Raw genomic sequence first — 13941 nt, forward strand, 5'->3', positions numbered from 1 at the left:
GGTATCACAAGGCTAGTAAGAGTTATCTTGCAGTGCACAAACACTGCACAAAATATCTGTGTGGTTATGCTTTAAACTGCTTTTATAGTGAGATAAACTTAGCCAATGGAAAAACAACTCAGTGAAAAAGCGAACTACACCCAGAAGTATCTGCATTCAGCACCAAGTTATTCAAATTAGTAAGAGCGTTTTGTATTATCCATACCCTGCCCAAGTCACACAAGCACATACAGTAAACAACAATTAGCCAATGGACATACCCTGTTGAAAATTCAAGAAGCATTTGGAAAACACAAGGATCTCAATACAGGAGAAAGGTACTGACACAGGTTGTATTTTTCTCGTCTGCATGTGTCCAATATCTTATTTGAACTTGCTTTATTTTTGAGTACTCGCTTTCTTTATTGCTTTGGTAATTACAGCAACACCGTGCAGCCAAAGTTCTGGCTTTTTTTTTTTTTTTTTTTTACCCAGACCACTGTCCACTACCGCTCCAAGGCTGAAACACCTGCATTTGTACATGTTTTATAGAGTATGACATAAAGCCAACAAAGGCTTTTGTGCTGATTACAGAGGCTTCAAGCTCCAGCCTCCATCTCTGCTGTGGCACCCGAGGCTCAGTCAGGACTGCTATCAGGCCCTGTCTCCAAAATAGATCAGCTTCAGGCGCTTTGTAAGAAAAGGCAGTCCCTTAACAGACAGCATCTATTCTTCATAACAAAGGTCATCCTATGCTTTGGAAATTATGACAAGGATTTTAGCCTCCTGCAATGCCTTCATTTTGAAGTGATAAATCAACCTATTTTTCTGATCAGCTTTTTTTTTTTTTTTTTAAAAAAAGCTGTACCTAAGAGTATCTCACGGGGGAAAAGTAACTATGGCCAAAGACCTAATCCATTAAATCCCAAGCCAAATACACACCTGAGCCACTCCACCCAACACTTTGCATCAGGCTGACCACTCTGGTGGCTTTTTCAAATGGTATCTGCTGTATTTCACACTAACTCCCTGCTGGGGTTTGTCCTTGTGCCCTTGATCTCCGCTGCAGAACTGGGCTGAAGCTCCCCTGTGGCTGGAATTAATGCTGGCCAGAATGAGCCAGTCCAGGGAGCAGATGGTTTGGAGCACATCAAACTGACACTGTCAAAGCCACTGGATGCCAGCCATCCCCAGCCTCATTGTTCTAAGATCTGGCAAATAAAAAGCCCACAAGAAAACATTCTAAAAATAAGGGAATTGCAAAGGATGACAATAAAAGGTAAATTATTTCTTGTACAGGGTAATTTACATACAGAATAACTTCCCAAAGAGAGACATGAAGCAAAGAACACAACTATGTCTAGAAGATCAGTAGGATGTTTTCTAGAGATGAAGAAGGTGGGTGCCTGAAGGAAACAAAGCAAAGGAAAAGGACACACTCAGAACTGAATAGCCTCTTTCCTTTTCTTGGGTGTTTCATACTTCCGTGAGCCACAAATAGTACATGACAATAAACACAAGAGAGTGTCACCATGAAGAAAAAGCTTCTCCAAATGAATAGGGAGAAACCTGCTCAAGATTAACAACCACACAGATTCTGAAGAAAACCACAACAATCCTGCGGTAAAAAAGAGGAGGTGGCATGAGACAAGGACAGAAGCGCTGGTGCACCCCACTCCTGCTCAGCAATGCCCCTCCTGTTGCCCGACAGAGGGTCTGCTGGCTCTCCCTCTGGGGCACTTTGCAAATCGGGGTTTAGGAGCAAACCCAGGGCAGACCCTGCCCAACTGCACTGAAGCCACAGCACTGCTCAGCCCCAGGAAAGAGCAGCTGGACGGATAGCATCAATAAAGCAGTCTACTCACCTGCTCCCCAAGTCCTGCTCCCAGTCAAGAAGAAATAGGCTACCTGCTCTTCTGGTGTAGCAAGCCATACTGTCAGTGCTTGGAAACACGGCACTGCTGTCCAAGAGCAGCAAGGGCTGTCCGTTCCCTCAGAAAAGCTGATCTGGGAGTTAGGGATGACCCCAGCACAGGACAATCCCTCACCAACAGGGCAGCAACCCCCAGAGTTAAAACCTTGTGTCCAAAGCTAGGGGCTGGTAAGAGCACCCACCAGCAGCCCCAGGCATGGTGAGCATCCAGAGAGCCCAGTCAGGAACAAAAGGAACCAAAGTCAACTACAGCACGGGCCCAGCATCCACCCAGAAGTCAGGGGGAAAGAAAGGGCTGGAAATAAGCTCACCTCCACCACAGCTGGGGCAGAGAGGGAAGGCCCCCACCTCAGCTGGGCTGGGCCCCAGGCAGGAGCAGGAGGAGGCTGCTCAGGGCAATCGAGGCCTGTTAGGGCCACCAGGGCTGGGAGGGCTGCCTTTCCTCACTCCTACTGACCCACGACAGACACAGGGAAATGGGGCTCTAGTGGGGAACGGAGGGGGAGGCCCCCATTCAGTGCCTGCTGGGGCATTCAAAGCCCTGGCAGTCAATGCTTGTAATGTATCCACGAGGGGAAAAAGCCAGCAACAAAACTCACTGAGGGAACGAAGGCCAATGGATCAGAGCACCCCTGGGATCCACTCGTCTAATATGCTGGATGGGAAGACAGTACCAAGGATAAACAATCAAAAGAGCTTCATCCTAGCAGCTCAGCACCAACCACTGTGAGATCCAGACACAATAGTAATCACTTACGAATAAAACCCTGGCAAAACATACCATCTGGGTTATGCAAGTCGGTATTCTTGCAAGAACGAGCTCTCTGCTTTAAAGAATTTAAGCGTTCTTCCCACCTCTGCCTAAGAAAACAAGGATTTGTCTGCAGCAGAACTACACATGCCACAGCCCAACGATGGGGAAGCACGCACATAAACAGCAGATGGGATGTTTGGGGCACCAATCCTGTCTCCCTGATGGCACAGTGGACTTCAAAATTCACAGCACCCTCTCCATCTGTGAAGACAGAAGGTACCTTCTGCTATTCCACAGCCTCAAAGTCCCTTCCTTTTGTCTGTTTAAAAGATTTCTTCGAACCCAAACTGCTGGCTGGCCTTGACTCTGGCACAATAGGCTTTCCTGTTGGGACTGAGAATAAAATTCGGATTTCAAAGTACTCTCTTAAACTCATGAGAATCATCTGTCATAAATCAGCTAGAGCTAATTTAACACTTCAAGACATTTCTGTAGGCAGAACACTTAGTGCTGAAGGAACACCAGCAGTTAATACAGATTGTCCCCTCCCAGTACGTGAACAGTGTTCAGGATCTGCTGGCCTACAAAAGGGAAAGCTTCCTTCTTTCCCTACGGCGGACAAAAAGATCACTTGGGTACAGCTTGAATGGTGAGAACCCCGCAATATACTTGTGATGCCCAGTCTTGCATGATGTATTTCAAAGTGGGATTGCTACCCAGGCAAAAAATTCACTAGCTCTTGGGTAACTGCTTTTCCCAAAGTTATCCAGTTCTTATAAAAAGGCTTCTTAATGTATTAAGCAGAGATAAAGCAGAGTCAGAGGTATTTGGTATGGAGGAATTTAACTACAGAGATTTCCATCAGTTAAATATGCAATCAATCCTGTTTAGAGGATTGATTGCATATTTGTATCTGGCATTATCAATAAATCTCATTCCATTTCTCCTCCTTAATTGCACCGTATTAACAAGATTAGGAGGAGAGCCTTATAAAACAAAAATAGTAGATGATTTTGAAAACAAAATTAGCAGCCGGAGGCCCTGTGGCATATTGCTGAGAGAAAGCAGGTGGTCACAGGTGTCTCAGCCTCCAAAGGTAATGACTATCTATACACTGTGCTGTAGGGCTTTGTTGCACTTTGATGAAGTGCTCTGTCTAAAAGCTGGCACAATACATTTGTTTTCAGAGCAATTAAAATCAACAGCAGATCCAAAAACACCTTTTTATGAAAGACCACAGCAAGAGAATAATTTACAGACTGTTGTATAAATGTAAGGATTTTGTCCTTTGGGCTGAAACTTTGTTATTTTTCATCTCATCCCATTTAGATTTATTTTTTTCCTTAACAAATAGAGGTGTAAAACTAAGTATCACTATTCAGTTACATGTAAAAACTGCATATTGCATAGTAACAAGGTACCAGATTGTCCTGTGAGCTGTGCTTGCACAGTTACCAATTTTTACTGAGCCACATGAGTACAGTGAATGATTCATTAAATGGTATCAGAGCTAAGATCAAGTTAAGCCTCATCTGAAGGCACAAAAATATACTGAGATAACCATGTTCCACAGAGAGGATTTCCAAAAATTAAAATATCACGCCTATAAAACTTACTCATCATCAATGAAATTCTTCACTAAGAAAATAATTCCTCTTGAAAAATTATCCACATGATTTGTCAAATTCTCTACAAACCATTTTCTTTGCTAGTTAGACATTTTTCTAGAATCCAGGGAAACGTTACTTCTGTCCTCCATAGATCTTGTTGCTATTTTTGTGCAGCAGCAGAACTTTTTCTAGTGCTGCACTACCTCACCCATACTTCCTAGTAAAGTGTTTAAAAAACAAAACAAACAAAAACAAGCGGCTAAAACATTAGTTTTAGCCTCCCAGTGCCTTTGGAGACTGTGCTGTGGCAGAAAGCCTCCCAGGCAAAGAGGGAGGAAAGCCCCATCCTGGAAAGAATGTCCAGTGCTCCAAGAATGCAGCTGGCAAAGTCCAGACTCAGCAATATTAGCATTTTCTTTTATTCTATATTTATTCTAAATCTATAGATACAGATCAAATAGGTATTTACTACCATTTCCCCTTCTCTGAAAGGGTAATTGGAAATGCCTTTCATAAACAGCTTGAAAAGCCATCTAATTCTGCTAAAACACCCTTTTTACTTTAACTTCCACCTAAATTTAATCCATAGCTTCTTGTAGAAGTTTCTCCCACTCCACTTCAAAGAGCTAACATTGTACTCTAGTTTTTTTAACCACTGGTAACTAGATTTCCTTCTTTCTTCAAGATCGACAAAGGTTACCTGAACAAACGGTAGGATTTCAACAAGCACTGGAAACTTTATGTGCCCGCTGTACTAAAAGAAAGATTCATAGCTTCTCCAGTGCACGTTCAATGCCATCGATCTCTTTGTAAGAACGTTTCTATCATTTAAGAAGCACAGTGTCAGTTATTTTGCAGAACTGCCAAAAATACACTTGTTTCAATGAAGAAAATTAATCAAGACAGGCCCATTTCCTCCATTACTCCAGTTCCTTTAGAAGCTTCTCTTTCGTAAAACTGAGACCGGAGACCTTAATTCAGCAAAGTGTTTTGTCCTATGCTGAATTTCCACTGAAATTAATATGCTTCATTAAATCAGGCCCCTGTGGTTAATGATTCACTGAGAGGAAAAAATGGACAAGAGAGTTATTTTTCAGATTTGGGCAAACATTTGAACATACTTCAATGAAAAAGAAGCCTTGCAGACCAAGATTTATATTAAAAGCATTATCACTAGCCTGAAATAAAACAGAACACCTTTAAATCAGGCTTCAGCTGAACTTCAGGCCATAAGAAAGTACTTCTCCCTTCGTTCAATTCATGTACAGCAATAAAAGAGCTGTAGTACAGATATTTTACTTAGCCCAGTGGACAAGGCAGCGGAGGTCAGGCAGTGACACAAGTGTGTCTTCATTGCATTTGACTGAAGCTCAATAAACTTGTGTCGCTGCAAGTGTCAAAGGCAGGGATGCTGCTAACAGCTTCATGCAGGCAGAGCACTCAGTGAGATGAAAGGCAGCTGCCAGTTTGCAGGCACAGGACTACAGCATTACAAACGGCGAATGGAGACAATTTATTGATTAATGCTTGTCATCCCAGTGGTTTGTGAGAACCTGGTAGCTCATAAGAATTACACTAACAGAAAGAGGGAACCTTCTCCTCTCCTCCCCTGCTCCCATCCAGGTTATAATATACAAAATGAACTGAATACTCTGAGGAAGCTTTCAAATTTTTTTTGGCTTGGAAGCAATTTTAAATTTCAACACATTGAAATGTGCACGAATTGATCAAGAACATTTAAATGAGTTCAACAAGAGAGTCAGCTGGTATAAAATGATTTGCTTGGGAATGGCATCTGCCCCTATCCTTCAATAGCCCTGTCCCTCTCCCCACCCATGTACACTCATCCACCTATGGGCTTGCTTTAAATACCAGAATATCATCTATCAGAAAATCCATAATCTGTTAAAATGAAGTTGCATATACCTGACCTACTGCCATATCTTATTTCCAGACATTCCCTAGTTTCCCTGCAAAGGCAGGTAATACTGAACATCAAAACAACAAATTCTTGATGTTTTAAAAATTTAAAAGCTGTTCTTGAACACTTGTACAGATGCTTTAAATTAGAAGCGGCTTTCCTTTGTTTTAAGAGGAGGACACTCCTGTTATGATTGCAAGGCAAGGGGAGAGTCGAAATCTCTGAAAACAGATAGCCTATTTGGGCTACTGGTATTTATTCCATCTATTAACTAAGTACTATAAAGTACTCATCCAATAAAATCAAGATTTCACATAGTAGAATTAAACATTTATCAGAAAAGCTTGCTTCCTATTATCCCTCAGAACCTCAAACCTGCCCCCAAATCCATAGGAGGACCGTACACTAACAGGCAGGTATGTAACTTACTGTGAAATCCAAAGAAGCTGCAGGGAGTCAAGCACCCCTTCCCATGGCAGCATGGCCAACGGTCAGCAATTTCAACATTAAACATCTCCACATCTCCTGCATCAGACACAGTGCTGTGAGCAATAAGAGGCCAGTGTACGTGGATTTAGCCCAGAAAAGGAAGAATTACAACAATTTAATGGAATAATACAAACATGTCCAGACATTGACAAATAATCCAGTAGTTAGGCAAAAATAACTGTAAACTACAGAGAATGATGTACCTGGAATTCATTTTTACTCTGCTAAAAGTAATGCTGGGCCAATACATTTCATTTTATATCCAGTAGTAAAAACTGCTACGATTTACTGTAATTTTAAACAAAAGCAAGCTGTCACACAGCTTAGTGACATGTACAACCATCTGAGCTTGAATACATACGAAAATTTAATCATTCATTTGCTATGGAAGGATATTAGTTGCGTGTTGAAATGCCTTTAATCAGTACTAACAAAATTAAAAAGTAACATATTTTGAAATTGAAGGAAATTTAGATGTACCATTAAACCAGTTCTCTCTCATGTCTCAGATTTTGTGACTGCATTTTATCTGATGTGCCTAAAGGGTCCATCCTAATTTCCTTTCCTGTCAGTGGGAGAATTTACTTCAAGGACACTGGATCAGACTGGAACAGGAGTAGGCTTTGATTTGTTCTTTTGAAAGCTCAGCACAGGGTTGCACTGGGCCCCATTGTACACGACACTGAGCACTTTCATATCCCTAACTCTGTGTATTACTTTTATCCTTCACTTTTGGGGCTTTGCAATTGAAGAGCTGTGCAGAAACAGTAAAGGTATGTTTTCTCTTGCCAGTGTAGAATTTACTCATCTTTAATAAAAGAAAACAACTGAAATTTGACAAAAGGCAAACTACCTTAAAAAGACTTCCAAGTAGCATCTTAGAAGATTTTCTGACTTATTTAAAACATTGTGGAAAAACAATAGATTTCTCTAAGTCCAACAGAGCTTACAAGACATAAAAGAACACTATTAGTAATGCTTGAGAGAGGAATTGAACAAACTGTGGAGACGCAGGTAGATCACCCCTCTTTATTTGTTCTGATAGTTCAGAGTCTGTCTCTCTAGACAGAGAAACAGCTTAATGCCAGTGGAATGCAAAAAAAAAAAGTAGAAAAGCTTTCATTCTTTTCTGTCCCAACAAACATCAGTGATAAAAACTGAAAACAGTGAGTGATGAAGTGCTACATGACTCTTGTGGTTTTTTAGTTTGTTTTGTTTTTGTTTTTTAATCATGCAGTGGTATTCTACTTAATATTCACAAAATCTTTTATGCTGGATAAAGGGTTTATTGTAAAAAACCTTTAAGCTCACCAGCATCCATGTGACCTGGGCAGCATGGGCAGCAGAAGAGCTTAGCAGACACTGGCTGTGAACCTTCTTTGCAGCTGGTTCCCCACACTGACCTGGGCAAGCTCCTTTGCCCTTCCCCTCGTGCTGCACTTCTCCCCAGGTAAAAAGGAAGATTCACTTCCTTTGGAAAGTGCTATCTACAAATGTGTACTAGACAAAAAAAAAAAAAGTCACTCTTTATCACTTTGTATGTTAAAATTATGTCAGTCCTCAAAACACAATGAAAACTGGACTTCCTTACCTACATGATGCACTCAATAAAACATCACATTCCCAAAATTACATTTTACCTATGCAAGAAGTCACATGGGCTTCACGGAGAATTCTTGCAAAAGGATTTCATAAAGCAATAGAGCACTGCATGATCAGTTCCTTTATGTAAAGTCCCTAAATATGTCTATAAATATTTAATTCAACTGAAAACCTTTCAAATGTTACCTATGCTCATCAGCTTCTCTGCACTGTATTTGTTATGCAAGGCGCATTTTGCTAAAAACCAAGAATTATTCATAAACATTCACCTGGGATACTATTCATGTATATCAACCTCAAGGACAAGAAACAATGTTTCTTTCATTGATTGCCAAGAGAGACTTCCTATATTGTGAATTCTACATATTGTGTGTATGTATGCACACATGGATTATTTATAGGGGTATATGACATACGTAACACCCCATCTTCGTTACACTTACCCTTACATTACTCCATCAAAGCATCACAGTAATACAAGAGTCTAAATCATAAAATCATTTCTTAATCTACAGTAACATATAGTTTAACTGGTATGACTTTATATAGCCTTTCGGCAGCAGTACATCTACTGTATTTGTATTTTAGTTCACATGCCACTTTCAAGGCTTCAGTATTTCAGCAAAATTACAAATTAATGAGATAGGTAGTCTCTGTTACAGAGATAGGAGTAATCTGCAAAAGGGTATTAAGAAAAGGAGTAATTTATTGGCTCAGAAAGGTTCCAAGTGAGCAGTCGCATTAGCATGACAGCAGGAGGTCAAGAGACTCATTAGCCAGCAGCCACAAGATATGCAGCTCAGTATTTTATAGTAGCAGGATGTACATGCAACGTACACTTTTGAAAATGCAGTTCCTGGGGCCCTCCCGTCAGCAGTTAACTTTGACTGCATTTCACACGCATCTGATGCCTGTGGGTACCCACTGTGGGGGGCTCCTTGCCGTGTGCCACTACAATAGGAAATGGGTTCCAAATATCCAGCTTTGTTTCATATCGTTTCTTCATATTCTGAAGAAACCAAATGAGGTTTAACAAGAGCAAGTGTAGAGTCCTGCACCTGGGGAGGAGCAACTGCACGTATCAGTATAGGCTGGGGGACGAGCTGCTGGAGAGGGTGGACGACAGGTTGGCCATGAGCCAGCAGTGTGCCCTGGTGGCCAAGAAGGCCAATGGGATCCTGGGGTGCATTACATTAAAAGGAGCATGGCCAGCAGGTCAAGGGATGTGATCCTCCCCCTCTACAATTCCGTACAATTCTTCTACAATTCTACCCCTACAATTCTGTGATTCTGTGATATGCTGCTGTGTTACAAAAAATCTCACGCAGCTGCACTGTGGCACAGAAAAAGACAGAGAGATGATATCTGCTTGTTATTACCTGGGTAAGGGGTCCTAACAGCAGCATATGCACTGCTTGCCCCAGCAGAACAGCAGTCTGAATTTGGCCCATCGAGTTCTAAAAGCTCAAAGGGGGTTAACTATCATCTAACTTCACCACAAAGACAAGCTGGTGCAACTGCTAAGGATGCACCTTGCTAATATCCAAACTCATTTTCAGGTTGAACAACAAATTCAGCATGGACAAGGTTTGAAATCTGGAGGTGGGGACAAGGGAAGGATGAAAAGAGGGAAAAAATATTATGTGAGTGGTGCAGGAGATCATCATCAGCAAGACAGCATTTACAAAATGCCTGCTCGGCTCAGACTAAGGAGAAAGTGTTGAAAGCCTTCACCTGGACAAAAATCTAAGTGCATGACATGGTGCAAAACTGAATAAATTAACTAACATGAAGGTGTTAGATCCTGATAAAATAAAGTGCCATGGCTCCTCTGATTCCACTGCTACTGTGCCATTTTACATTCACTGAGGATGGCTCTAGGTCATCTTAAAAGAGCTTTATTTTCAAAGGAATGAAATCTACAGACAGTCTAAATCTCAATGCCATTCATTCACACAGGGGCAGAAAGACTCAAATAACCTTGCAGAAATACGCAGCAGTGCCAGCAGGGTGACCAGGTACACTAACATCGGTTTCAGGTCCGCCTTTCCCACCACTCTCTCCCCGGTCAGACCCAACACTTCCTTTGTCTATGGAACAAGGGATTAAAGCTGAGACATACAAGTGTTTTTGTCTAAATCACTTATGTAGAAGGCAGTAATTGCCTCTGAATGTGCTTCATGACTGATATTAGCAAACACCTTAATTATTAATTGAATTTCTTCAAACTAACTGTATCAAAGCCTAACACATCAGCTCTTATCAAAACTGTAGCACTCCATGACTTCAATATTATTTTTAATTAAACACATGAGTACCTATACGAAAGGGAAAGAACACAATCGCAGTTATTTTCATAGATTTTAGATGTTCCTTAAATTTTGGAGAAAGCCATCTCTCAAGCATCGGGTTATTTCTCATTAAGAGCTGATTTGTTTGTTTGGTTTTTTTAACAGAAACATCAGATATTGCTTTCCCTTAGAAATGTTCTGGCGTAATTTTGATCTCACCTAAAAATGGCAATGCCAGAATAGCATAAAAATCAGAGTGAGAGCAGACTCATGATAAAATCTGGAGTCCAAAACTAAGCAGACCTGAAAATGTTTAGTGTAGCTGATCCCCATATTATTCATGCTTTTTAAATAGTCTCAACTTTTGACTTAAATTTTTAATGCTCCTTCCCCTCAGTCTAGTTTTTTTCACATAATGCATCATTAGGCCGTGGAGCTAATTGCCACAGGATATTTGGAGGCTATGAGCACATATGGGTCAACCATGAGATATGCAAATATTTTAACAAAAAACAGATTCATCAGGGAATACTGACATCGAGAGTTTGATGCCATCTCTAAGCCAAGGTCCTTAAATTGAAGGTCTTTAAAAAGACCTGCATTTCCTAGTAGTCCAGCTCCTTATGCAGACAAGCCCTGACTCCTTCCTCCTGCAGAAAGCCATCACTAGACTAAATTCTGTGCTACACAACCCTTTGGTGTGACCCACACAGCTGTCCCATGGTCTTCATCTCTAAGAAGAATCAGACTGCTGCTTCCTTTCATAAACGTATAGGGCAGCAGGCTCAGAAAACTGAAGGGACAAATGTTCAGCAACTGCAGTTTACAGATGCTGTGTCAACTAACTGGTAGGAAAACATAAACTAGAGGAAATTACATAGAAAGAGAGCAGGGCTGCTACGTCAGCTGAGCAAAACTCTTGAGCATTTGCACAGTCTGCAATCTGAATGCAGGTCTTCTATGACCAGAGGTGTCTCACCACAATGAGAATCTCTTTAAAATCTTACTCCACTGCAGCCAAAATCCTTAATGTTCTGGGAGGAGGAGAAATTGTTGTCCATTTGTCTGATGGGCTGAGGCAGCTGAGAGTGGCCCCACTCTGGTCTGCTCCACAACTCCAGCACCATGGCACACAGCACACTACTCCTAGGAATAGCAAGTTTCTGTACAACAGGAATCAAATGCTAAAAATCTGGCTTCTTAACCATAGTGATGGTGTGGGTCTAAAATAGCTGCTTCATCTGCTCCTGAAAATCTCACTCCCATTAGCAGCACTGCAGGACCAAGAGAGATTGTTTAAACATAAAAATCTCTCTTTTACTGGGACAGATTCTAACCAAAAGCTTGAGAGCCTCGACCAGAACAACAGCTGGTTTAGCAACCTGAGTCAGAAACCAGCTTTTGTTTAAACAATTTTTATGAACTGGTAAAACTCTAAGCATACATGACAAATTCTCCTCTTCTAATTCAATTTTAAAAGAGAATCCTTCATTCAAACTTGTAAACATGGCCTAGAAATCTAACAAACTGTAATAAATCAAACCAATGATGATAAGGGCATTGTACTCTCATTTTGCAACCTGAACCGTAAGATTAGACCTCCACCCTCGCCCTATTCACATCTCTTTAGGCCCAGAGTCATGGAGATAAGAGTCTGAAGAGCCATTTTACTGGCGTTCTTCGGAGGGATTCCACTTGAGATCAGTAGAACTGTGCCTAATTATTCCAATGCACTTGTATGTGTTATTGTACAGGTAGGATGAACTATTAGGAGATATATAAAACAAAAGTGAAATGGGTAAGTTCGATTTGCCATTGTTTTACAAATATGTGACTACCTGTGAATTTCACAAGAAAACAATTCTGGTGTTTGGTGTCCTATCTTCCCTATCTTGACTCTTCACTAACAACGCACATTCATTTTCTTAATAAATGTAATACTATGAAGTAATATATTCCTTTAAACGAAACAAAATAAAATAAAATAAAACAAAATATAATAAAAACAACAACAACAACAAAACAGCCTTCGTGACTTTCATATGCCCACAACTTTGAATCTAGCCAACTGGACAATTGCTTCAGTATGAGCTACTGTCCCTAGCTTGAAGTCAGCAAACATTATAAATGAATTTCCCGTGGCCTTTGAACAACAGCCATGATGTAAACTTGGAAAAACAAACAAACAAACAAAAAACATCCCAGTGATGTAGGAGATGGGTAGTGTCATATGGTGGATCTTATATTTTTGTTTTTCTTTGCCTCCAGCATTGCATTATAAGAGGCATGTTCCCATTTTCAGATTTCCCATGCAATGAGACCAGGAAGGGTTTTTGCTGCTATCTCTATGGGTACAAAGCTTAACCAAGCCAGAATTTACTGAAGCATCAATAATGAGTGATCACACATTCACTTTGCATCCTTCCAACCTCCTTTAAAAGAATAAATGGCAAAATAGTCCAACCAAAATACTTTCAATATGTAGGTACAGTGACTACATACGTGTATGTATGATTGCACAACACATAAACAAAGACTGTTATGCCAACTGACACAGAATAAATAACTTCTAAGCCTGGATTTTAAAAATAATCCAAGTTAAAACAGTGATATGATAAGGCAGTCAATTGAGTTTAACCCCAATCCAATCAGTTATAAGCTAGTGATGGGTGGATTTTAAGTGCTCAGACACTTAATAGTTTCTGGCCATCGGATGTTATCAAGAATCTCTTCCCCATCTCTAGCCCTCACATCCTTTTTCCCATCTCCCCTTACAAGCACTTACTTAAGTCTACTTCCTCTCCCTAACTTTTGTCATCACATTACCTGACTTTCATTCATCTTCCTTTGTATGGTGTTCTACTTCCCCGTTTAAATATGATGAAGATCTTTATCTCTGTCCTTCCCAGATGTTAGAAAAAGCTATTTCTTAAAGGGGCTGTGCCTTTTGACTGTCCTAAGCTGCACTGCAAGGCTGAAAATACCTATGCCTCTTACAAAGTTCAGAGAACCAGAGCTGCAACCCAGAAAGGGAACTGGATATCCATTTCCTGGAGGATACAGTTCTCTCCTGGAAGTCTCTGGTTGGTCCCTTCACCCATATCCTGATTCAAGGTAGACAAACAGGTGCTGACAAAGGCTTCCCACCACAATAAAACTGAAGATGAGCTGAGAGTGCAGGCTTTCATTGATAAAGATGACTTGCACCAGATTTCTTTTAAAAGTGAATGGAGTATGTGGGTGAAATCTGAGAGGCCTTCTGGTGAGTCTTGCTCAGTGTGTTAAGCACTCGTCCTCTCTTAAAAGCTGGCCAAATGACCCTAACATATAAAAATCACTTTCTCACTCAACTGTTGTCATCT

General features: G+C 40.8%; 1 protein-coding gene across 2 annotated transcripts in view; it reads right to left on the reverse strand.

Annotated features, from left to right (window-relative positions):
- LOC310904512 (uncharacterized protein) overlaps nt 1-13941 on the reverse strand; it is a 411654-nt gene that overhangs the window by 247368 nt on the left and 150345 nt on the right. Inside the window, exon 1 of one of the 2 annotated variants that reach the window (XR_014588406.1) lies at nt 922-6618. The exons of the other annotated variant lie outside the window; for it this stretch is intronic. The gene's annotated coding sequence lies outside the window, so the exon portion shown is untranslated. Of the gene's footprint in view, nt 1-921; nt 6619-13941 lie in introns of those variants that run through there. 2 annotated transcript variants of the gene reach the window in all.

This window comes from Anser anser (genome assembly GCF_964211835.1).
Source record: "Anser anser genome assembly, chromosome: 9".
NCBI classification, from domain to species: domain Eukaryota; kingdom Metazoa; phylum Chordata; class Aves; order Anseriformes; family Anatidae; genus Anser; species Anser anser.